Here is a 22977-nt window from a genome sequence, read left to right on the forward strand (position 1 = left end):
TGTACATTAAGTAAGGGTATGGAACAATGAAAGCCCAGTTTCTAACCTTAAAGCAGAATTGCATTCAGTGGGACATGTTAATTAAGGCAGAGGTAGTTATTTATGGGGAACAATAGATCTGGGTAGAACCAGATGGGAATATGTTTCGATGTCCATCCCCAGAAATCTCACAGGAAAGAAGTTCTAAGCTATCTATAAAACTCTCAAAAGAGAACTATTTCATTCAGTGGCTGTTTGACCCAGGCTGCTGCTTCTGGCCTCCCTGAGGCATCTGGTTCCTCTGCCCCAGATTCTCCAGGCCTATCTGATTAAACATCATGAAGCTGTGGAAGACCCAGCCACCATGGGCTTTTGGAGGTTCCAGATGAAGGTCAGTGTCCTTCCCTATCACTTCCTCTCGACAATTTTCTTCACTGGCTGATAATGGACACTAAGCAATTTCCAGTCTACATGTGAGGCAAAGGCCATCTCACCTTGTGTGAGCTTGTGTCTCAAGCTACAGGAGACCTGAGCTCCCAAGGTAATCAAATGCTTGGCAGCCATGTCATTTACTACCATTGGCCAGAATGAGTGTCACTCTTCAACTCGTGAAACACTGTAAGAGAGGTAACCAGTGACTTCATAATTGTTGAAGCAGAGAACTCTGCCCAGGCCTGTTAGGACTGATCCTTGATGTACTATTTGGTGTTGTTGCCCACTCAACCTTTACCCAAAGTTTGTCTCAACTTCCTCACTGCCCTCCATGAAGACAAAGCTCTTAGGACAATATTTACCTCTCAACATTGTTTATTAACTCTTAGTGCCGATTATTACCTCCCTCGTCAATCTTATCCACAGCCCTATCTCCCTGCACTGCCCCCCATATATCCAGCTGGCTGGAGTGGACTTAGAGGACCACATGTAGATTCTTAAATGTTCAATGATGTTTCCTAGCTCGGGTTCTCTCTCCACATAATGCAGATTCCTCGCTTCCTTTTTTAATTTCCCCTTTTTCAAAACTTAGCTCATGCATCCCTTCCCCTGGAAAAGTCATTTCTGACCATTCCATATAAAAGTGAACACTCCCCTCTTCATAGCCTTGCTTAACCCTATGCATATTTCTGTTTTAGCACTTAGAGTGCTTTACTGCACTTATTTTTACTCATCTCTTCTGTAACTAGACTGCAAATTCATTAACTTCTTCTGGACCAACTATAATCTGTAGTTACTGAAATTAACTCTCTCCTTCCCTCTTACTTCTAGCCCTAAGTCTACTCTCCAGATGTAATCAGTTACTAGATTCATGTGTATGCTACTCGAAATCTTCCATGCATATGCATTTATATTTATAATATTGAGATTTTGATAGATGCTTCCATACTTAAGACAGGGTACAAACTGGTCTGAGGCTTACTTTTTAAATACATTTAACACCATCATGGACATCTGCCCATATCAAGACATCGTTTTAAATAACTCTATGAGATTCTGTCATAAACATATATCCCGCATAACCAAAGGGAAGAGATCTCACTCATTTTGTGTGCCTTCCACTTAATAGGGTGCTTAGTACCCCCAGCACACATGACACGTGTGAGGGGCATTACAAATGCCATTATCCAAACAGAAACACATGCCTTTTCCACTTCCAAATAGGTGGCCCTCTGCTTGAACAAAGTCACAGCTCTACCCCTGGCTCCTTCTAGACTCAGCCTTCCAATTCCTGACTTTTTCTGGAACACATTTTGGACAGAATAACCCTGACTTCATCCTTGGAATATCTGATTAAGCCTGGCTTTTTTCTTATCTTTACTTTCATTTCCTTTCTTTTTTTTTTTTTTCCAAAGAAGAAGACCAGCTGGACAAAAACAGAACACTTGATTCAGAAACTCATCTCCAGAGCCAGAAGCACTTCAGTGCTGTCCCCCTAAACTGCGGACATGCCAGGCAGTCGCCAGCAACACTGGCCTTATCATCTCTTCCACCCGGTTTGTGACTCTGGTCAAGGAAATGAAGATTTGACTTGGTGATGGAATTAGTCATCTCAGGTTGCCATGACTGAAGGCCACAGAACAAAGGGGGTGGCTTTAAATAATAGAAATGCATGTTGTCACAGTTCTGGAGGCCAGAAGTCCAACACCCAGTTGTTCACAGAGTTGCCTTCTGGTGAGGCCTCAGGGCCCTACCTTTATGACCTCATTCCACCTTTAACTGCCTCCTTAAAAGATCCTACATTCAAATGCAGTTACTTTGGAGGTTAAGGCTTCAATATGTGCATTTTGGGGAGACACAGTTCAGACTGCAAGTGGTAACACATCCACCGTAATTGTATGTCCTGGTCGCCTGAGACAATTCCCAGTTTTGTCTGTTATCTGGTGTTTCGTTCAGTTGGCCATCCCTTGCACTCTCAATAAATATGGTCACCCTGAGCATCCTCCCTCTCCCTCCAAGGCCTTGTCCTCTATCTCCCTGGTTGGATAAGACATAAATTCAACCACAGGAGAAGCATTATTGTGAGCCGTACACAGATACCTCTTTGGTATGAACTGTGTTGTTCAAGTCTATAAAAATGGATTTTAAAGCACAGGTTTAATGCTGTTTTTTATGCATGGCCTATTACTTCTGTTCATTTCAGTCACACTGCCAATCAATTTTTGTCCCTCAGGTCCTTTGGTCTTGAGGTCTAATATGGCTTTGGGTGTAACCATGTATTTCAGGAGGGGTCTCTGTGATCCCCTAGAGGAATAAGAAATCTACCTCTGTTCCAGATACTTTCAGCACATGATCCTCAACATCCCTTTAAAATTCATGCTTTTGGCTTGGACTACTCATCTGTGAAAACTGTCTTCTGAAGGCTTTGTATTTTCCTCCTTCCTTTCTTTCCTTCCCTCCTCTCCCTTTCTCCTTCTCCTTCTCCTCCTCCTTCTTCAGTGGCGTACTTATTTTGTGATTCGGAGGAGTGTGTCCCTCTTCTTCAGCCCAGCCCTCTCTCAGCTTGCTCTTTGATGAATATTGGCTTGATCCCCAGGCCTTCTGCACTGTGCTCTTCTTAGATCTTCACTTTACAGGGACTACGCTACCTCTTTCCTCTACTTCTGCCACTGAGCCTGAACCCCAACGGGATTTGGAAGAGACACAGCTCCTGTTCTCAAATGACAGGAAAGAACACCTCTGAGGTTGATCCATGCTTTCACTCAGAATGTTTCTTTATCTGGACAACAAACTGATTCTATGAGCTGGATGCACCTGCTCGAAATAGAGTTTCCCTAGCATTGGTAAAATTCAACGGGAAGTGAAAATTCAACTAGCTGCCAGTCTCAATATTGAATATAGGTAAGACCATCCTCAACTGAGTGCTAACAGGCTGAGTACCAGACACGCAAGAAGAAACTGTTTTGGCCAAGTGTTATTGCACCAGTGTAACAGTATTTTCGCATTAATTTGTTCCTTACTCTTTCAACACATAGTTATTGAGTACCTAATGCAGTGCGCTAGGTGCTATTCTAGGTTTGGAGGAACCACTGGGAAATAAAGACATAAGTCTGTGCCCAGACAGAATTTGGAATAAGTCAAGAAGAGTAAAAATTAAATCCACTATTATAGCATAATGAGGTAAATACTTTAAAAGGTCTAAGCACTGAATACTATGGGAGCCCCAAAATAGGGCACTGAATCCAACATGGTGGCATTAAGTATGGTTTAATCTTGAGTAAGTCTACCTCTTAGAGTGCTTCATGGTTCAGAGATTGGGAAAACTATCAGATATGGTGGGTGGCAGTGAATGAGGAATATGTTTGCCTCTGCTGTCCATTGTCCTAGCCATCAGTCACATGTAACTGTGAGGCACTTGAAATGTGCTTAGTGCACCCAAAGGATTGCATTTTCATTTTATTTTATTTCAATATATTTAAATTTAAAGACTGAAACAGTGTCAAATATTTTAAGTTAAACAGAACTTTGTTTGGATAGGACTCTACTTCACATTAATTGGGAATATTCAGCATTTACATCTCCAAATTTACATTACCAAATTTCCAAATTTAGCACAAGAACTAATATTAATAATTCTATTAGGAAATAAGATATTAGACTGAAGAGGGGAGAAGATGGTGGCGTAGGAGGATGCTGGGCTCACCTCATCCTGCTGATTGCTTAGATTCCACCCACATCAGCCTAAATAATGCAGAAAACTGCCAGAAGACTAGCAGAATGGGCTCTCCAGAGCCAAGCATAGAAAAGAGGTCCACGGAAGAGGGTAGGAAGGACGGAGAGGCAGTGCGGGCTACACAGACTGGTGGGAGGGAGCTGGGGCAGTGGAGGGGCGGGCAGCCAGCCTGCCCAGCAAGGCAGAGCCCCCGAGTCTGACTTGCAAAAGCAGAGGGGCCGGACAGAGTGAGTTCTGAGAGCCAGCAGGACTTAACACCTGGAATTTTAAGAGTCAACAGCTCTGCTCTCGGAGAGTGGGGAGGGTGAGAGGAGCTGGGGGGACAGTTGTTGAGCCCTGGAAGACGGAGCTCAGCTCTGTGGGGAACAAAGGCGCTGGCCAGCGCCATCTCCCTTGCCATCCCCCAGCCGAAATCCCAAAGGGAACCAGTTCCCCTCACTGAACTTGCTTGCACCTCACAAACACCCAACACTGTGCTGCTGTGGATCCATCCCTCCGACAGGTCAGCCTCCCTCCTGGTGCTGCAGGACCCCTCCCGCAGGGGACCACCTATGGAAAAGTGATCTAAGCCTGCCTCTCCCACCCCTGTGCACCTTGCGGATCCACCACGGCTAATACGCCAGATCCAATCAAAGCAGCACCTCAGGCCTGGCAGTGTGCAAGTAGTCCAGACAGGGGCCACACCACTCAACAGTGAGTCCTGCCCCTGGGAGAGGGGAAGATAGGGTACACACCAGTCTGACTGTGGTCCCAGTGGTGGGCTGGGGGCAGACATCGGGTCTGACTGTGGCCCCACCCACCAACATAAGTTACTCCAGACAGCACAGGGGAAGTGCCCTGCAGTTCCCCACCACTCCAGGGACTATCCAAAATGACGAAACAAAAGAATTCTCCTCAAAAGAAACTCCAGGAAGTAGCAACAGCTAACGAATTCATCAAAATGATTTAAGCAATTTAACGGACCATGAATTTAGAATAATAGTCATAAAATTAATCGCTGGGCTTGAAAAAAGTATAGAGGACAGCAGAGAATCTATGACTACAGAGAACAAGGGACTAAGAAACAGGAGGAGCTAAAAAATGCTATAAATGAGATGCAATAAAATGGAGGGGACCGCGGTTCAGATTGAAGAGGCAGAGGGGGGAATACATGAATTAGAAGATATAACTATGGAAAAAGAGGAAGCTGAGAAAAAGAGAGATAAAAAATTCCAGGAGTGTGAGGGGAGAATTAGAGAACTCAGTGATGCAATGAAGCGCAACAATATCTGTATAATAAGAATTCCAGAAAAGGAAGAGAGAGAGAAAGGGGCTGAAGGTGTACTTGAACAAATCATAGCTGAGAACTTTCCTGATCTGGGGAAGGAAAAAGGCATTGAAATCCAAGAGTCACAGAGAACTCACTTCAGACATAAGTTGAATTGACCTCCTGTGCAACATATCATAGTGAAACTGGCAAAATACAAGGATAAAGAGAAAATTCTGAAAGCAGCTAGGGATAAACATGCTCTAACATATAAAGGGAGACCAAAGACTAGTGACAGATCTATCTACTGAAACTCAGCAGGCCAGAAAGGAATGGCAGGAAATCTTCAATGTCATGAACAGAAAAAATATGCAGCCGAGAATTCTTTAGCCAGCAAGTCTGTCATTCAGAATAGAAGGAGAGATAAAGGTCTGCCTCAACAAACAAAAACTGAAGGAATTCATCACCACTAAACCAACCCTACAGGAGATCCTAAGGAGCATTCTGTGAGTGAAATGTTGCAAGGACCACAGAGTACCAGAGACATCACTACAAACATGAAACCTAACCTACAGACATCACAATGACTCTAAACCCATATCTTTCTATAATAACACTGAATGTGAATGGACTAAACGCTCCAACCAAAAGACATAGGGTATCAGAATGGATAAAAAATCAAGACCCATCTATTTTCTGTATACAAGAGACTCATTTTAGACCTGAGGACACCTTCAGATTGAAAGTGAGGGGATGGAGAACTATCTATCGTGCTACTGGAACTCAAAAGAAAGCGGAGTAGCCATACTCATATCAGACAAACTAGGCTGTAACAAGAGATGAAGAAGGGCATTATATAATAATTACAGGGTCTATCCATCAGGAAGAGCTAACAATTATAAATGTCTATGCGCTGAATACAGGAGCCCCCAAATATATAAAACAATTAATCACAAACATAAGCAACCTTATTGATAAGAATGTGGTGATTGCAGGGGACTTTACTCCACTGACAACAATGGATAGGTCATCTAGACACAGGATCAATAAAGAAACAAGGGGCCTGAATGATACATTGGACCAGATGGGCTTGACAGATATATTTAGAACTCTGCATCCCAAAGCAACAGAATATAGTTTGTTCTCGAGTACACATGGAACGTTCTCCAAGATAGATCACACACTGGGTCACAAAACAGCCCTTCATAAGTATACAAGACTTGAGATAATACCATGCCTACTTTCAGACCACAATGCTATGAAGCTTGAAATCAACCACAGGAAAAAGTCTGGAAAACCTCCAAAAGCATGGAGGTTAAAGAACACCCTACAAAATAATGAATGGGTCAACAAGGAAACTAGAGAAGAAATTAAAAGAATACATGAAAACAAATGAAAATGAAAATACAACAATCCAAATGCTTTGGGATGCAGCGAAGGCAGTCCTGAGAGGAAAATACATTGCAATCCAGGCCTATCTCAAGAAACAAGAAAAATCCCAAATACAAAATCTAACAGCACACCTAATGGCAACAGAAGCAGAAGAGCAAACACACCCCAAACCCAGCAGAAGAAGAGAAATAATAAAGATCAGAGCAGAAATACACAATATACAATCTAAAAAAACTGTAGAGAAGATCAATGAAACCAAGGGTTGTTTTTTTGAAAAAACAAACAAAATTGATAAACCTCTGGCCAGACTTCTCAAAAAGAAAAGGGAGGTGACCCAAATAGATAAAATCATGAATGAAAATGGAATTATTACAACCAGTCTCTCAGAAATACAAGCAATTATCAGGGAATACTATGAAAAATTACATGCCAACAAACTGGACAACCTGGAAGAAATGGACAAATTCCTAAACACCCACACACTTCCAAAACTCAAACAGGAAGAAAGAAAAAATTTGAATACACCCATAACGAGTGAATAAATTGAATCAGTTATCAAAAATCTCCCAACAAATAAGAGTCCAGGACCAGATGGCTTCCCAGGGGCATTCTACCAGACATTTAAAGCAGAGATGATACCTATCCTTCTCAAGCTATTCCAAAAAATTGAAAGGGAAGGAAAACTTCCAGACTCATTCTTTGAAGCCAGCATTACTTTGATTCCTAAACCAGAGACCCAGCAAATAAAGAGAACTACAGGCCAAAATCCCTGATGAATATGGATGCAAAAATTCTCAAAAAGGTACTAGCAAATCAAATTGAACAGCATATAAAAATAATTATTCACCATGATCAAGTGGGATTCATTCCTGGGATGCAGGGCTGGTTCAACATTTGCAAATCAATCAATGTGATACATCACATTAATAAAAGAAAAGAACCATATGATCCTGTCAATCAATGCAGAAAAAGCATTTGACAAAACTCAGCATCCTTTCTTAATAAAAACCCTCAAGAAAGTGGGGATAGAAGGAACATACTTAAACATCATAAAAGCCATTTATGAAAAGCCCACAGCTAATATCATCCTCAATGGGGAAAAACTGAGAGCTTTCTCCCTGAGATCAGGAACACGACAGGGATGTCCACTCTCACTGCTGTTGTTTAACATAGTGTTGGAAGTGCTAGCATCAGCAGTCAGACAACAAAAGGAAATGAAAGGCATCAAAATTGGCAAAGATGAAGTTAAGCTTTCACTTTTTGCAGATGACATGATATTATCCATGGAAAATCCGATAGACTCGACCAAAAGTCTGCTAGAACTGATATATGAATTCAGCAAAGTCGCAGGTTACACTATCAATGTACAGAAATCAGCTGCATTCTTATACACTAATAATGAAGCAACAGAAAGACAAATGAAGAAACTTATCCCATCAACAATTGTACCAAGAAGCATAAAATACCTAGGAATAAACCTGACCAAATACGTAAAAGATCTGTATGCTGAAAACTATAGAAAGCTTATGAAGGAAATTGAAGAAGATAGAAAGAAATGGAAAAATATTCCATGCTCATGGATTGGAAGAACAAATATTGTTAAAATGTCAATACTGGGGCGCCTAGGTGGCTCAGTCGTTAAATGTCCGACTTCAGCTCAGGTGATGATCTCGCAGTCCGTGAGTTCAAGCCCTGGGTCGGGCTATGTGCTGACAGCTCAGAACCTGGAGCCTGTTTCAGATTCTGTGTCTCCCTCTTTCTTTGACCCTCCCCTGTTCATGCTCTCTCTCTGTCTCAAAAATAAATAAACGTTAAAAAAATTTTTAAAAAATAATAAAATGTCAATACTACCCAAAGCTATCTACACATTCAATGCAATCCCAATCAAAATTGCACCAGCATGCTTCTCAAAGCTAGAACAAGCAATCCTAAAATTTGTATGGAACCACAAAAGGCCCCAAATAGCCACAGTAATTTTGAAGAAGACCAAAGCACGAGCCATCACAATCCCAGACTTTAGCCTCTATTACAAAGCTTTAGTCATCAAGACAGCATGATATTGGCACAAAAACAGACACATAGACCAAAGGAATAGAATAGAAACCCCAGAATTAGACCCACAAAAGTATGGCCAACTAATCTTTGACAAAGCAGGAAAGAATATCCAATGGAAAAAAGACAGTCTCTTTAACAAATGGTGCTGGGAGAACGGGACAGCAACATGCAGAAGGATGAAACTAGACCACTTTCTTACACCAGTCACAAAAATAAACTCAAAATGGATAAAGGACCTGAATATGAGACAGGAAACCATCCAAACCCTATAGGAGAAAGCAGGAAAAAACCTCTCTGATCTCAGCCACAGTAATTTCTTACTTGACACATCTCCAAAGGCAAGGGAATTAAAAGTAAAAATGAACTATTGGGACCTCATGAAGATAAAAAGCTTCTGCACAGCAAAGGAAACAATCAACCAAACTGGGAAAAAATATTTGCAAATGATATATCAGACAAAGGGCTAGTACCCAAAATCTATAGAGAGCTCACCAAACTCCATACCTGAAAAACAAATAATCCAGTGAAGAAATGGGCAGAAAACATCAATAGACACTTCTCTAAAGAAGACATCCAGATGGCCAACAGGCACATGAAAAGATGCTCAACGTCGCTCCTCATCAGGGAAACACAAATCAAAACCACACTCAGATACCACCTCACGCCAGTCAAAGTGGCTAAAATCAACAAATCAGGAGACTATAGATGCTGGCAACGATGTGGAGAAATGGGAACCCTCTTGTGCTGTTGGTGGGAATGCAAACTGGTATAGCTGCTCTGGAAAACAGTGTGGAGGTTCCTCAAAAAATTAAAAATAGATCTACCCTATGACCCAGCAGTAGCACTGCTAGGAATTTACCCAAGGGATACAGGAGTACTGATGCATAGGGGCACTTGTACCCCAATGTTTATAGCAGCACTCTCAACAATAGCCAAATTGTGGAAAAAGCCTAAATGTCCATCAACTGATGAATGGATAAAGAAATTGTGGTTTATATACTCCATCATTTCTTTACCTAAATGTTGTCCCCACAGAAAGGCATTCTTTGATCCCCAAACTCAGTTATGCCTTCCTTCTTTCCCTCTCACAGTTCCATGGCCTTCACATGAAAGTGATCTGTGTGACAGTCTTCTCCACTGAACTTAAGCAGGTACTGGATTATTATTTATTTATCCCCATATCTAGCAGAGTGCCTAGTACATAGTAGGTGTTCGATAAACACTTGTTAATCACTTGCTACTTCATTGAGTGAATGGTCCAATAAATAAATGAATGAATAAAGTTAAATCCATCATTCAGTTGCTCACTTAAAAAAAAAAGCCCATCGTTAACAGTTGACATTTCCTTCGATGTTCGCTGCCACACATATTCACCAAGTGACGTGTATAACTACACAGCCAGGAGACACTCAGCATGCAGTTTCTAATATGAGGCCAAACTATTTCCATGCCCAGAATGGAGTTAGCAGAGATTGGCTGCAGATAACATCTCCTGGCTGGAGATTAAGCAACTGAAAGATCTTGCTTACCTTCCCTACCCCTTCTCAGATCATCAGCTTTTGAGGAATAAGTCAAGTTGGTTAAAAATAAGTAAATTGCAAAACTAAGTTTCATGACACTCCTACATGGTAATAACTACACCTTGAAAGCCCTAAAATGTTCAATGGAAATTTTTACACATTACGATAATATAAGATGTCAAGGCAATTAAGATAAAAAGCACATCAAACTTTCCACAAATGAAATATTAAGGCCAACATAATAGTTCAAAAGGAAACAGGGAAATTTAATTTTTTTCACTGCATTGTTGACTTTTCTTCATCTTCCTTGAATTCATTAGGAAAAGCAGTTTGTTCTTCCCAGAAGTGGATCACATGCCCTGTGTAAATCTCTAGCAGCACATATCAGAATATGTAATTTTTGTAAAAACTAATTTGAATCGATCAAAAATAATAACATATTTTTCTTTCAAGGAAAATAAACTGAATATTCTAACCTTAGAGAAAAAATTAATTAGAAGATGAAATTAAAGCTATAGAAAAACAGAGCATCCAAATATTGATTAAAGTTTCAATTACCCAACTGTCTCTTAAAATACATTGAGAAGCTCAGTAGAACCCAAATGCATGATGTTTGGGAAATCTTGGCATTTTCTAGCAAAACCCAAATGCGTTCTTATCATTATTTATGTAATATATAAGCAACTCCTCACTTCACATTTAGGGGGAAAGAGTGTTAAACAGAAGCATATTAGAAATGTATCAACCTGTGGGGCGCCTCGGTGGCGCAGTCGGTTAAGCGTCCGACTTCAGCCAGGTCACGATCTCGCAGTCCGTGAGATCGAGCCCCGCGTCAGGCTCTGGGCTGATGGCTCGGAGCCTGGAGTCTGTTTCCGATTCTGTGTCTCCCTCTCTCTCTGCCCCTCCCTCATTCATGCTCTGTCTCTCTCTGTCCCAAAAATAAATAAAAAACGTTGAAAAAAAAATTAAAAAAAAAAAAAAGAAAAAGAAATGTATCAACCTGGGGCATCTGGGTGGCTCAGTCGGTTAAGCATCCAACTTCAGCTCACATCACGATCTCGCAGTTGGTGGGTTTAAGTCCCGCAGTGGGTTCTCTGCTGTCAGCCTGCTGGGAGCCTGCTTCAGATCCTCTGTCTCCCTCTCTCTCTCTCCCTCTCCCCTCCCCCCGTCTCTCAAAAATAAATGAATATTAAAAGATACATTTCCATTGCAGGAGACTGAAATCTCAAACTGTGGCCTCAACATCGTCATCTGAAAGCTGGTTATCTATTTTCTGAATTTTTATACTGATCTGGAAGAGAAGGCAAGAAGAGCTAGCACTTTGGGCATCTCTACACAGGTCCATACCGAACACAATAATTTTAATTAATTTGTATAAACTTGTGATCCAGACATTATGGGAGCACTCACCCAGTCCACACTACCCTTTCTAGAATGTATCCCATTCACAGCCCCTTTTGAAGGAAGTGACTCCTCACCACCAGCTGATGTGGCTTAGATTGAATGCAAACACAAGAAGAACCAGCATGTAGATGGAGAGGGACTAATTAGATTCTTTCTTCTGAGAAGTTGCACTTGGAGATACAGGGGATGTTATTCAGATGATAGTGGACAATTGAATCGAAGTGTCAGGGCAAGTAGAGGAATGTAAAATCATATGAAACTCAACGAGAGAAAAGAAGGAAGCAGAGATAAAGGAGAATTTCATGCCCTAAAAACATAAAGAATGAATGTGTAAAAGAATTTTCTGTTCTAGTGTCTGTCCCCAGGTGGCTTGGATTATTTCATTTCTTTCCTTATCCTAAAACTAAATTTACCTTAACTTAAACTGGCTTAAATGGGCTTTATCCCTTGCAACCAGTGATGCTATGCTGATATGTTAATTTCTAGAAAGGTCTATGGCTGAAGATGACCAGTTTCTCCTCCCTTAAGCAGTCTGTGTGTGTTCACACATGGCTTGAATGTCTATCAGTGAACTCGTGGCTCCTCCAAATTAGCAACATCATTTCTAATGGCCAGTCCTCACACTTTTAAATTGACAAAGGCCATGAAAGCTAATTTTCCAGAATCAGGCAAACTCTCATCCCATTTCTCCCTTGCAAATACAAAATTCAAGCAGCATCTTTCAGAAACAGCCAGGAGCAGGTTATTGCATCTGGGCTTTTGGGACTCAGAGTGCCAATTTCCCAGCACTGATAGGTGAGGTCTTTGAAGCTCCCTTCCTAAAATGGCAGTGCTCTAAATAACCCAGTGGAGACATATTGAGATGGATTCACAACTGTTCTGCAAAGAAACCTCCTGCTGACGTCAATGGGAGTTTATCCTGAGGGCCTGAGAATTAGGCGCATATTAATACCTTTTCCTCAGTGATTTCAATCTGATCTAAAAGCTTTAGCTTTTTCTTTCCCGAGAGTGGGTAGGAGAAATGGAGGATGTGACTGTGTGGGAACAACACTTTGAGATTCCCTGTGTTTTACTTAGGAATTTTACTTCCAAATTCAAGTTGGGAGAAACTTAGCCCTGGTTCTTCTACCTCTATGCTTTGACTCTCACCTCCCCCGCCCCGCCCCCCCCCCAACTCCCTTTTAGTATTACTGCACTTCTCCTGCATGATTTCAAGTTTCACTGATCATTGGGAAAAGTTCTGAAAGTGACATCGACATTTAAAAGCAGATGACATTGCAGATGTTGAATATTTAATTTTTTTTTTAACGTTTATTTATTTTTGAGACAGAGAGAGACAGAGCATGAACAGGGGAGGGGCAGAGAGAGAGGGAGACACAGAATCTGAAATGGGCTCCAGGCTCTGAGCTGTCAGCACAGAGCCCGAAGCAGGGCTCGAACTCAGGGACCGTGAGATCATGACCTGAGCCGAAGTCGGACGCTTAACCGACCAAGCCACCCAGGCGCCCTGAATATTTAATCCGTAGGTTTGGGGGTCGTGGTGTACTCGGCCTTTTTCTACATTTTTAAATTATTATTTTTTACTTTTTAAGAAGTCAGCTTGTTTTTTGGCAGTTTGGGTGTGAGCACTCAAACTGATTAATTTCAGTGTGACTATTAGAGAAAACCTTTTAAATATAGAGAAAAGAAAAAAGGCTTATAACACAAAAGAAAGGCTATAGCTTTGGAAACGCATTGTGTTTTTTTTTTTCAAACAATATATGTATGAATAACACATTCTCCCTTTACCCCATTGGATATTCTTGCTGCATAGACTAAAACTCATCATTGGAAAGACATATTTTTCTAATGTTTCAGGTGTCTAACAAAATGATTCTAAAAACACACATAACCTCTTAATTTGTTGTCCAAACGAGGACACTTTGAGAATGAAAAGGCGTTGTAAATAATACACTGGGACAACAGGTATAAACCAGTTTATCTCACAAATAAGGCACTGGTTGTCACCATTTTCCCCCAAAGATCCAAATCAATGCAAACAGTTCTCTTCTAGTTTTCTACCATATGCCATTAGGAAAATTCCAATTAAAACAACAAGGTAATGCCACTGCATACCCAATAGATCAGTCAAAATCTGGAATATTGACAATGCCAAATACTTATGAGAACATAGAGCAACAGAAACTAATTCATTGCTTGTGGGAATGCAAATGGTACAGCCACTTTGCAATGGTACAGCCAATGCAATATGGCCACAGAATACACCTCAGAGTGGGATGATGGGAATATGACAGATTACTGCCTTTTCTTTGTTGCTGGCCCTGGCCAAAATGTTGTAAAATTTATCTCAACCCTTGTACTTTACAAGTGGACAACCACAAGAAAACCGAATGTTATAACGTTTTTAAGGATCAGACTCAGGTTCACAGCAAAATTAGGAGAAAAGTAATGAAATTTCCTATATGCCTCCCTAATCCCATACTATGACATTTATTTTTTATTGTGGTAAAACACATGTAGCATAAAATTTACTATTTTTAGGAGCACACAGGTGGCTCATTCGGTTAAGCGCTGGACTTCAGCTCAGGTCATGATCTCATGGTTCATGAGTTTGAGCCCCATATTGGGCTCTCTGCTGTCAGCACAGAGCCTCCTTCAGATCCTCTGTCTCTCTCTCTCTGCCACTTCCCTGCTCATGCTGTCTCTCTCTCTCAAAAAGAAACATTTAAAAAATTACTAGTGTTAAGTGTACAGTTCAGTGGCATTAAGTAGATACACATCATTGTGCAACTATCAATACTATCCATTTCTGGGACGTTTTCATCACCCCAAACTGGAACTCTATACCCATGAAAAGGCAACTCCCATACCTCCTCCCACCAGTCCCTAGTCACCATTATTCTGGTTTCTATCTCTATGGATTTGACTGATCTACATGTCTCAGGTAAGTAGAATAATACAGTAAGTATCCTTTGCTAACTGGCTTGTTTCAGTTGGCCTAACTTTTTCAAGGCTCGTGTATGTTCTAACATGTACCAGAATTCCATATGTTTTAAAGGCTGAAAAATATTCTAATGCACGCATATACCACATCGTGTTTATCCCTTTATCAACTGATAGACACTTGGGTTCTTTCACATTTTGGCTATTGTTAGTAATGCTGGTATGAGCATGGGGGTACAAATAACTGTTTGGGTCCTTCCTTTAAATTCTTTTGAGTATATACCCAGAAGGAGAATCGCTAGATGATATGGTAGTTCTAGTTTTAAATTTTCTTTCTGAGAAACTACTATACTGATTTCCTTAGCAGCTGCCCCATTTTTCATTCTGACCACTAGTGCACATGGGTTCTGATTTCTCCACAACTTCACCAACACTAATTTTGTAAATATTCTTTTTGTGTTTTTAATAATAGATAGCTTAATGGCTGTAAAGTGGTATCCCGTTGTGGTTTTGGTAAATCCCTAATGATTAGTGATACTGAACATCCTCTGTGCTTATTTTGCCATGAGTGTATCTTCTTTGGAGAAATGTCTATTCACATTCTTTGCCCAATTTTTACATTGAGTTGTTTTTCTGTTGAGTTGTACAAATTTTCTTTATATGTTCTAGATATATCTGAGTTAATTAGATATGGTATAACACAAGGATCTAAAATTTTTTGCATTGTTTTCAATGTCCAGTTTTCCCACAATCATTTTTTTGAAAAGACTTTTCTTTCCCACTGAATCCATTTGACACCCTCATAAAAATCACTTGACTGTATATGTGAGGGTTTATTTGTGAACTGTTAATCCCATTTATTGTTCTGTATACCTGTCTTCATGCCACCACCACAGTGTTTCTACAACTGTAGCTTTGCATTAATTGAAATCAGGAAGGGTAAGATCAACTTTTTTTTTTTCAGATTGTTTTGGCTATTCAAGGTCCTTTGCAACTCCATATGAATTTTATGATAAATTTTTCTACATCCACAAAAAAAGTCAACGTTTAATAGGATTGCTCTGAATCTGTAGATCATTTTGAGTAGTACTGACATTTTAACAATTTAAGTTTTCTAGTCAATGAACATGGGATGCCTTTCTACTTACAGGCATACCTTATTACAGATAGTGCTTTTTTTTTTTTTTTTTTTTTAACAAAAAGTCTGTGGTAACCCTGCATCAACCAAGTCTATTGGTGTTATTTCTCAACAGGATTTGTTTACTTCATGTCTTCATGTCACATTTTCAAATGTTTTCATGATTATATCAAAAGTGCTGCAATCCCATGATAAAACTTTAATGAATGATGAGTTGTTTCTATTAATGGTTTCTTAAGACGGAATCTATTCCTGCTGAAGATGCTGTCATGACTGTTGACATTACAACAAAGGATTTAGAATATTACATAAACTTTGTTGATAAAGCAGCAGTAGAGTTTGAGAGGAATCATTTCAGTTTTGAAAGAAGTTCTGTTGTGGATAAAATGCTTTGAAACAGCATCACATGCTACAGAGAAATTGCTCATGAAAGGAAGAGTCAGTCAAGGAGGCAGACACCATTGTTGGCTCCTTTTAAGAAATTGTCACAGCTGCCTGAACCTTCCGCAACCACCACCATGATCAGTCATCAGTCAGCAATCATCAACATCGAGGCAAGACCCTCCACCAGCACAAAGATTAAGACTCACTGAAAGCTCGGGTGATGATTAACGTTGTTTAGCAATATTTTTAAATTAAGGTATATACATTGGTTTGTTAGAAATAATGCTATTGCATACTTAAGAGACTACAATATAGTGTAATCATAAATTTTATACGCACTGGTAAACAAAAAAAATTCATTCAACTTACTTTTTTGCAGCGGTCTGGAACCAAACCTGCACTATCTCTGAGGTGTGCCTGTATTGGTTTCTTCTGTAATTTCTTCCAGCAATGTTTGTAGTTTTCAGTGTGCACATCTGTTACCTCCTTGGTTAATTTTGTTTTCATGTATTTTATTCTGTTAACCCGTTGGAGCCAATGTGGATTGAAAGATACAAAGAAGAAAAAAACCTGTCTTCTTCTCCATCAACACGTGGCCCCAGTACTCCTTAGATGAGGAAAAATGGCCCTTTAATGCGTTCTTAAACTTCAATACCCCATCTCTGCTAAGATCCTGTACATACTTCCCTCTTTTTCCTGAATTACTGTCTCATCTTTGTTTCTTTTCAAGATGTGAAGTATATCTTGAGAGGATTAGACAAATGTGGCCTCTTGTATGGGAGATTTTTCTCCCTCATTCATTTCCCAGGTTAATGGTTATGATAATGGGGGCCAATTGTCTGGTTAGTGTAGCTTGGGATGGGGACTTTAGGGAATCTTCCCAAGCAGCTGCCCAAACTCCTTTGTTTCAGGGCGGTTCCTTGTCTTCCCCTGCCCAACATGGACTGCCTATTTTCACTTTTTGCTGGTGAAAAGAAAACGTGTATCTGTTCATCTGTCTGAGCTGACCAGCTTTAGGATTGGGAAGCTTCTTTCTCTGCCCTCTGGGCTCTTATCTGCCTCCGGCCTTGCTGGTGGAGCCTCGCCTCTTCTGCCTTCCCCTTGCCCATTCTGTTTCTGCACCGCCGTGGGTGTGGCTTGCATAATCCACTCCTATACCACCCTCTGTGCCTCCAGTGCCACTGGCTCCTGGTCCTCCTACCCTCACTTTCAAGGAGCGACTAGCACTCCAAGCTCTTGGGCCACACCTTTATGAGATTCAAACTGGAGTACCTCCTTAATCAATGGGGTGTCCAGGGACTCCTCCCTGGACTTCAACCACCCACTTCAGATTTTCCCACAAGTGCCCCAGGGAAAAGTTGACAGTGAAGAACTGACTTTTAAGTGGGATAGGTGCATCATATTCTGTATTCAAACTAATTTAAGTGTGTTAGTTTAATTAAGATACACATCTTTAGAGTTAGCAGCATTAAATATAAAACTTTAATTCTACCAAGGTTTACTGAAAGCCAAATAAGCGTGTGTTATTTCTGTTGCAATTTTTCAGCAAAAAATATGACTTCATATGAAGGTTAACTTTTTCTGTCTCAAAGGTTTCATGGGTTATTGTTAAAAAACAAGTAGAATGAATAAATAAAAAGGTTCAGAGCTTTCAAAATATTTGGTAACCTAAAACTTTCAACTTTTACTAAGTTAGATGATAAACTGGATTGAATTCACTGGATATATAAGTCTTCTCCAAATAAGATAAAATACTGAAGCTTTGATTACTGATGTAGGTTTGTGTTTTTGGTATCTCATTGCACACAAACTCAGGATTCTTGGGTCTGTTGGTAAACGTGCCCTGTGCTTTGCTGTAAGACTGTACTATGGAAAAGCATGTTTTTAGGAATTTCAAATTGTATTTATAAAGTTCAAATATAGAGAATACTGGTGTAACAAACAGTTCACAACTGGTTACTGATGTTGGAGACAAAGGCATAAAAAATTAAATTTCCTTACTACTACAACCCATTGACAAGTTACTCTTGTAACCTCTTCCACTTACTCTCTCTCTCTCTCAAAACAAACAAAAAAACCCAAAACAAACAAATAAAAAAACCCACTTCCTTTGGAAACTTCCTTTATCTTTACCCCCCAAGATATATGATGATGGCAAACATCCCTCAAGCATATGACCTACTGATACACATCTGAAGGGTTTAATGACTGAGGTTTTACTAAACAGTAATGAATGACGTTTTCTTTTTTAAAAATCTTTTTAAAGTTTATTTATTTATTTTGAGAGAGAGAGAGAGAGCAAGCAGGGAGCAGTAGAGGGGCAGAGAGGGAGACAGAGAATCCCAGCAGGTTCCACGCTGCCAGCCCAGAGCCTGATGTAGCTGGAACTCACAAATCATGAGATCATGACCTGAGCTGAAACCAAGAGTTGGATGCTTAATTGACTGAGCCCCACAGGCACCCCATTAAATGACATTTTCCTAACAGCTAGCCACCTCAAGGTCCTGGACACCTTGTTTCCAAAATTTCTTAGAGACTTAAGCTATCCCTAACCCCCTCCCAATGTGGAAGTATATAATCAGTCACTCCTCACGACTCCAATGCAGGTCTTTCTATCCAGGGGACCTGTCCCCATGTTTTAATAAAACCACCTTTCACACCTAAGACATCTCAAGAATTCTCTCTTGACCATTTGCTCTGAACCCCAACATTTCCATGTCAATCACTGCTTACTTTTCACTGGATCAAAGTTCTGATAAATATGGTTAGGACACTTGGGGGTGATGTGAGAAGCAAAACAGTGTGCAGGAAAGGAGGAGGTATATGAGAAAGATAAAAGGAATCGAAATATATTTTGCTGAGGAAAAAAGAAAGTAATTTTCTCCTAAAATAAGATTATTTAGAGAGAAAAGGCTTAGGACAAAATCTGAATGAAAAAGAAAATTGTGCAAGGTTTGTGAAGGGCAGTCTTTGCAAAAGAATTTGATGTGTGGTCAAGAGAAAAGTTCAAATGAATGGACTTTAAAAGTACACTGGTGTAAGATTGACATTCTGCTATTCTCTTTATTAAAAAGACAAAGTTTTCTTGATTTGTGGGTCTGGTCTTAATAGGAATTATAGACAAAGTTTTTTTTTTTCCTTTATCTTCCCAGAAAAACAAGGTTTCTATGTTTTGTCTTCCTCATCTTTGATTACTTATGATAGTGAAAACTTCCTCAATATAGGGCACCTGGGAGACTCATTTGGTTGAGCATCCAACTTTTGATTTTGGCTCAGGTCATGTTCTTGGTGCTGTGGGATTGAGCTCTGCATCACGCTCCATGCTCAGCATGGAGATTCGTTCTCTCCCTCTCCCCTACTCACATCCTCTCTCTACAATAAAAAAATAAAATAAAAACAAAAACAACAACAAAACTTTGTCAGTATCAAAAAAGCTACGTCTTTATATATAATTTCCTGTAAAATTCCTTATTGCTCCCTTGGTTAAATGTAAATACTAGTTTTATAATGATCTGTAATCCTACTTAGGTATGAGCTTTAAATTTTTCTGAGGTTTTTGACAAGCTTCATGACATTTGAGTTGTAAATGAAGTCTTTTTGATTAATTAGGCTGGTTTATTTGGTATGTGAAGTTATTTGGGAAGCAATGTCAAGGGAATAATAAGCCTTAGGTTGTATTGTTTGGATAAATGCTGTAACTGTTCCAGGAATTATATGTAATTTCTAAAGTTTTAATATGTTTTGGTATAAGGCCCTCACTTGGTATTCTGATTAGTCAAGTGTTATAGAAATAACTGGATTTCCTTGTCAGCTCTATTGTAATGAACTCTTTCTTTAACCATGTTCATTTTTGAGTCTTTTGTCATTTATAGTTATTCTCTAGAAAAATGTATTTAATCTTCAGGAAGACTCATTAAAATGACTTTTGACAAATACAGGTTTTTGGTTTTATTTTGTTTTTGAGAGAGAGAGAGAGAGAGAGAGAGAGAGAGAGAGAGAGAGAGGCAGAGCACAAGTGGGTGAAGAGCAGAGGGAGAGAGAATCTTAAACAGTCTCCATGCCTCGTGTGGAGCCTAGTGAGGAGCTTGATCTTATGAACATGAGATCATGACCTGAGCCAAAAGAGTCGGATGCTTAACCAACTGAGCCAACCAGTTGCCCCCAAGTGCAGGTTTTTGGTATCTTTAAAATCACAAAACTGAAATGGGTAAGAATTTCCAGAACTAATGGAAAAAGCTGTATTCAAACCGGACAAGAATTAGTAACATGGGACTAAATGAATTGAGAAAGATGATTATAGTATTTGTGACCCCTGTTTGAAACACTGTTGCTTCTCTAATGTTTGTTCTTCCAGATCAAGGTTACTTCCTCTTAAGATACCCATGATATACAAAAATATTATAAATATTCCTTTGTGAACAAATTGAAGCATTTAACTTTTCTCCCTACCTGAACCCTGTGAAACTCAGAAACTGTCAGTGAATATTCGTTCTTCTGTGGCAATTATAATCATTTGCATAAGTTTAATGAGAATCTGTTCTCCTTGTAACAGGAAACCACTGGAAACATCAGTTATATTACCAAAGCTTTGACTGGAATGTCATGTTTGACAGACATGCATAGACTCAGATATGACCATACAGTTTTAAGGAACTACGGCTGACTTTATGAAGCACGGAGTCAATAAAGCACCTTTGGAAATGTTGGCGTGATACCTTGCTTATTACAGAGTTCCCAGCAGCCTTACCACGTGAGTAAAGAATGTCACTTCCTGGCAGGTGCAGGAACCTCAGGATATTGTGGGGCCCTTGGCAAGAGGAATTTTCCCAAATCTACAGGCACTGAAGTCAACTCTGATGACTTGGCATGGCCTCTGACCTCAAGAGGTGATTAAAAGTTCAATCTAGATTCCTTTATAAAAAGTTCCAGCAAGGCATATTTTAAGAGATATATGATGATCAATCATTATTCCTGATAAGTGTATATAAATAATTATGCCAAGTTTATTAAAACTGGACTTATCTTACATACAAAGTAGTCTTTATTTGGCTGGCTATCTTTGATAAAAATGATGGTGATTATATAGAGAAAATATGCTTCCATAACACATCTTTGTAGTTATTAGATTTTAATACTATTTACTGTAAAGTGCACTAGAATATGAATTCTTCTGGGTTTCTGAAATATCTGGCTATGGCTCTCCAAACTAAAGTTTCCAGTATTTCTTCAGTATCATAATTTAAAGTCATTAAAAACTAAAATTTCCCTTTTCCCTGAAGCCCTGAATATTGATGCTGCACAATTTGGGGTGGACTTCAGAGAAATGGGCACAAAGCTTGTGTATGGAGAATCTTCGTGCTTGTTGCTCTATGGGTCATTCAAAAGGATCACCAGAGACATTTGAATTACAAACCAAAAAAACTCATCTGATTCCTGCTGCCTGTTCCCACTCCACCTGAGGATGCTTCAATTCTGACATCTAAAAATCTTCTCATTGGTAGCACTGGAGACTGAGACACTAAGTTTGTAATTTTCTACAACCATTAACTGAAAATTTTCTTTTGTTTCCATAGAAGTTCCACTTATTAATTACCGAATTGCTTGCCAAATAAAACAGAGTCTATATGATGGCTAACACCACCTGCTACACAATTAAGGCCTTAAGTGACTCTCAAAATAGCATTACGTTATGAAACATTGAAATAACTCAAACGCGTAAAGCAAAATTGAACGGTCTGAGATGTCTTTTTAAAAAAAAATTTTTTTTAATGTTTTTATTTATTTTTGAGACAGAGAGAGACACAGCATGAGCAGGGGAGGGGTAGAGAGAGAAGGAGATACAGAATCCAAAGCAGGATCCAGGCTCTGAGCTGTCAGCACAGAGCCCGACACAGGGCTCAAACTCACAGACCATGAGATCGTGACCTGAGCCGAAGTCGGACGCTTAACCGACTGAGCCACCCAGGTGCCCCACAGAAGAGGTTTTTCTTTTTTCTTTTTTTGTTATTTTGATAGAAAGTGAGTGAGTGGAAGAGGGGCAGAGAGAGAGAGAGGGACAGAGGATCTGAAGCAGGTTCTGTGCTGACAGCAGAGAGCGCAATGTGGTGCAAGAACTCACAAACCCTGAGATCATGACCTGAGGTGAAGTTAGATGCTCAACAGACTGAGCCACCTAGGCGCCCCTTGAATGGTCTGAGATGTCTTAAGAGCAGCAGGAGGAACATGCTTCATTATTAAAACAGAATGTTCTGTATGTTGCAGATTATCACAAAAATGTAAACACGACTGCTAAAAGATACGGATTGGTGCTTTAAACGACCTCGCTCTGTAAACTCCTGGACTGGAAGAGGATTTTGGACAAGTATCAGGTCTTTTTATTGGGCTTCTTTTTCTCATATTAATCTTATTTTGTTGTGTTTTCTGATGTTTCTCTGCCTGGTGCCGAGACTCCTTCACTGCCACAACTTCCGGCTGACAGATGATCCTTTCTACTCAAGGAAATTCATATATATTGTCTACCTCGTACTGGGCTGCCTCTGCCTTTGGTTACTCCAGTATATAAATTCCCCAACTGACCAATGTCCACCCATAGGCAGAGACATCCCTATGCTCATATTCAGCAGGAAGTAGATATAGAAGAGAAGACTTTCTACCCTCAGCAATCTTAAAGATTTAAAGATCAGGGGGAAAATGATGAGGAGAACAAAGGCAAGAGAAATGTAGATAAAATTAAATTTCCTTAAAACTTGCA

At 39.9% G+C, this 22977-nt stretch overlaps 1 long non-coding RNA gene across 15 annotated transcripts in view; it reads left to right on the forward strand.

Annotated features, from left to right (window-relative positions):
* LOC122231182 overlaps positions 1-22977 on the forward strand; it is a 251927-nt gene that overhangs the window by 210134 nt on the left and 18816 nt on the right. For 9 of the 15 annotated variants that reach the window (XR_006208358.1, XR_006208361.1, XR_006208359.1 and 6 more), the window contains 6 exons: positions 290-370; positions 9929-9988; positions 11571-11696; positions 15958-16482; positions 20779-20976; positions 22488-22594. This is a non-coding gene — a long non-coding RNA (uncharacterized LOC122231182). Of the gene's footprint in view, positions 1-227; positions 371-9928; positions 9989-11570; positions 11697-15957; positions 16483-20778; positions 20977-22487; positions 22595-22977 lie in introns of all 15 variants that reach the window. The other 6 variants (XR_006208362.1, XR_006208368.1, XR_006208356.1 and 3 more) reach the window with 5 other exon arrangements.

This window comes from Panthera tigris, chromosome D1 (assembly GCF_018350195.1).
Source record: "Panthera tigris isolate Pti1 chromosome D1, P.tigris_Pti1_mat1.1, whole genome shotgun sequence".
NCBI lineage: Eukaryota > Metazoa > Chordata > Mammalia > Carnivora > Felidae > Panthera > Panthera tigris.